A 4,170-nucleotide genomic window follows, 5' to 3' on the forward strand; every position below is an offset into this window, starting at 1 on the left:
ATAGAACATTTGTGAATGCCTAAAAAAACTTTTTGAGTTTTTGTATGTGTGTGCAAAGCATTGTGAAAATATCTCAAATAATAAAGTTATTGTAGAGCTGTGAAATAGCTTCAATCATTTGTAATAACCCTGTATAATTGTTCAAAGGGGACGTTTCAATGTGACGATGCTGTGGTGGGTATGATTTGACGATGCCATTACGGCTTTATCACTGTAGGACATGGTCATTACTGACTGAAACCGGTCATCGTCGAAAGAATTAATATTGTGATCAAAGACTGGAATTTAAATATTTTTTTCTTTTACTTTTTCGACATTTCCTACAACTGTGTGGGAACAGACAATCGCTGCTTTTGGGACAAAGTTTGACGCAGTTTCCCCATAACAATCCAAGCAATTTCTAGTGTTGTGATTCGGCAGCTGATGGTACTCCCAACGGAGATCCAAACAATTTTCAACGGTACTCAACCTAGGAATCAAATCACGCCGCGTGAGACTACCAAATGGTTCAAATGGCTCTGAGCACTATGGGACTTGACATCTATGGTCATCAGTCCCCTAGAACTTAGAACAACTTAAACCTAACTAACCTAAGAACAGCACACAACACCCAGTCACCACGAGGCAGAGAAAATCCCTGACCCCGCCGGGAATCGAACCCGGGAACCCGGGCGTGGGAAGCGAGATCGCTACCGCACGACCACGAGCTGCGGACAGAGACTACCACTACTGGAAACTGTTGCTGCTTAGGTCGTCTCTATGAGAGTACTGAAATAAATATTCTTTACCACTTATTGTGCGTCAGTGCTGTCACTCGATCAAGAGTCTTTTTCGCAGATTACCTCACATCGCTGTAAACGAAGACGATACCTTGTTCCATGGCAGTCGCGCGTTCGATATACAGGGTGAAGAAAAATTCGTCCACGCCGACTTAACAACGCAATTCCTCACATGTAAACAATATAAATGTCTCCACAAAATTTCCCTCTGTGCGTATTTCCGGCAGTAAGTGGTTCAAATGGCTCTGAGCACTATGGGACTCAACTGCTGAGGTCATTAGTCCCCTAGAACTTAGAACTAGTTAAACCTAACTAACCTAAGGACATCACAAACATCCATGCCCGAGGCAGGATTCGAACCTGCGACCGTAGCGGTCTTGCGGTTCCAGACTGCAGCGCCTTTAACCGCACGGCCACTACGGCCGGCCCCGGCAGTAAGTGGACCTCAAAGATTGTCAGTCTGGCAACACTGAAATCCCATGTACAGTAACTACGTATGTTAGCGTATAAGAGCAATGACGTGTAGTGGATAGCGTTTTGGGTTAGCATGCGGGATATGGAGGGTTGGATTCTTGAAAGAAGCGAATTTTGTTTTTATTTGCCAAATGTAGTCCGCTTGGTACGTCTTAATCGTCATACAGCGATTACAGTGAGTCTTCTGCAAAACATTCGCTCTTGCATACTGGGAACACAAAAGTGAAAGTAGAATCGTTTTCATTGGTCAGCTTTTAAAGAGGCATTTTGCACATCGTGGATAAGAATAGTTTCGCACCACTGCATTTATTACGTTCCAAACCTGTTTTCTGTGTATCCTCCCCCAATGGTCCGATCGATTAGTACCAACTATTATTATTACCACGTTCATATCCATTACTTTTTGTTGGGAATGTACTGCTTCAACGTCGGATACGTGCGGCTCAAGAAAACGTATATACTACATTATTATATGGCAGAATGAAATTCGCAAATAAAAAGAGCACGCCTCGACCCAAAATGGAACCCTTGATCTGCATGTTAACTCGAAACGCTATTCAATGCAGCACCTGCATAGTGCTAGTTACATCTGCTGACAGAGGTAGTTACCGTACATATGATTACGGTGTTCCAAGACTGACAATCTTTAATGTACATTTGCTGCCGGAAATATACGCAGGACGAAATTTTGTAACAAACATCTTTGCATTGCTAGTACGTCAGAAATCGTGCTGTGAAGTCAGAGTGAGCGAATTTTTGTTCACCCTGTATATCGCTTGCAAGCGTTCTTCGAAATTACTGGTGACTGTAAATACTTAGTATACGTATCATTGAGTTATTCTCTGCGTTTCACTTCTTCAGTGAGACAATGGTTGTGAGAAAGCATACGACTGACTAAATGTAAGGTTTCTTCTACTAATTTTTACTACTAAATATTTACTACTAAATTTTTACTACTCGTGCCTCAGAAGGAACGCACACATTGTCAGTTAAACATAGAAGCTGCAAGTACGAAGCACTTCAGCACGAGAATAAATTATTCAAACGTCTCGTACTGTGCGCAATAAAACCGTAGTTGGAATTTAACTGAAAGCGAACCTGACTATTCTCTACAATACAAAACTTTAAATTCCTCCGAAATTTATTTTTAATAACTCCAGTCGCTGCAAAGTAAGTTGTAATCTACCCGTTCCTAGGTACAAACTCAAAATGAAACAGTGAGCTGATAATATAACACACCAATTTGTAAACGAACGTTCCCTGCTAATGAAATGAAAAGAAATACAATGTATATATTTTTCTGTGCCTTATTTACGACACGATACATCCTAACTAAGATTTCCATCGTGCTTCTGCAATGAAATTTCCAACAGGCCTGAACAGTTGTCACATACAAAATGAGAAGCTTTCATCTCGAACGCTACCAGACACGATTTTTTTGATGTCCTATAATGAGATATGAACAGTTACTGCTATTTATACAGAGGTGAGCACATTCGGTAATGCCAAACAATACACTAAACCTATTCATTCCAGTTGCTATTAATTCCCTTTAAAATTGCCAGTTATTTTATGAAACCCTTACGCATATGACTTACGTCTCAAAGAAAAAAGACTGTCAATTAAAAAAAAGCATATTGCGTAGTCGTTAGTAGAGGCTTTGCTACTATTTCAATACTTACAGTGATATACTAGTCCGGCAGCTCATTACTCCAGGAGCCAAATTCCACCTGAAGCAGCAAATTAATGTAGAAATCAGCATTACAAACTATAACACGCCATTACCACGCGTGTCACCCAGGAACCTGGTCTAGCAAATCAACCGACTCTAAGGGGTCGAGAGACATATTAGATATATTACTTATTTCCAGTTTACACGAAAGGAAACGAGTGGTACGAAGATGAGAAATTCGGATTCGCATTGCAGGTTTATTGCAGACATACGTCAGTCTGACAACTAACTGGCAGCAGAATATCTCTTGACTGATTGTCTGACTGATTGTTAATCGTTTTATACTCTTAGTTCCAACAATAACATCACCGGAATATTTCATCAGAGAAGCAGTGTCATTCAGAGAATACAAATTTTCACGCTAGTATTTCTAAAAGACATTTCAAGGCGCGATAATATGGTCAATAGAGAGTTTTCTTTTGAGTCCAACAAAAATGCCAGTACGGTGCAGCCTAGTCAAATTTCACACCAATCCTGGAGAAAGCGCTAGTCGTAATCATATATTTAAATTGTATTACTTTTCGCCAGTAGCATGTTTATTTAATTCGTAGATACCAGCGATGCACTCCATTCCGGAGACACAGATATAGCCAATGCAAAAGTCGGTAGTTCGCCAACGGCCTTGCCGCAGTGGTAACACCGGTTCCCATCAGATCACCGAAGTTAAGCGCTGTCGGGCTGGGCTAGCACTTGGAGGGGTGACCATTCGGTCTGCCGAGTGCTGTTGGCAAGCGGGGTGCACTCAGCCCTTGTGAGGCAAACTGAGGAACTACTTGAATGAGAAGTAGCGGCTCCGGTCTCAGAAACTGACATACGGCCGGGAGAGCGGTGTGCTGACCACATGCCCCTCCATATCCGCATCCAGTGATGCCTGTGGGTTTAGGATGACACGGCAGCCGGTCGGTACCGTTGGGCCTTCATGGCCTGTTCGAGAGGAGTTTGGTTCCTTAGTTTTTAAAAATCGGTAGTTTACATGGCACCAGTGGTATAATAATTATTATTGCTTCGACCTACAGTACTACACACTTCCTTGGAAAAAGCGCGTCTGATATTTTCGAGTAAAATGCTTTTAGATAAGCCGATAACGGCGGATAGAATAGTGAACTTTACATTTCGCAGAAACTGGTAGAAACAGATGAAAGGGAACTCAGCTTAGAATTTGAGGTAGGAACGAGTGAAAAAATT

At 41.7% G+C, this 4,170-nt stretch overlaps 1 pseudogene; it reads left to right on the forward strand.

The window, feature by feature from the left end:
• Positions 1-3,597: 3,597 nt before the first annotated feature.
• On the forward strand, positions 3,598-3,715 carry LOC126482539 (5S ribosomal RNA; annotated as a pseudogene).
• Positions 3,716-4,170: the final 455 nt, after the last annotated feature.

This window comes from Schistocerca serialis, chromosome 5, assembly GCF_023864345.2.
Source record: "Schistocerca serialis cubense isolate TAMUIC-IGC-003099 chromosome 5, iqSchSeri2.2, whole genome shotgun sequence".
In the NCBI taxonomy this organism is placed as follows: domain Eukaryota; kingdom Metazoa; phylum Arthropoda; class Insecta; order Orthoptera; family Acrididae; genus Schistocerca; species Schistocerca serialis.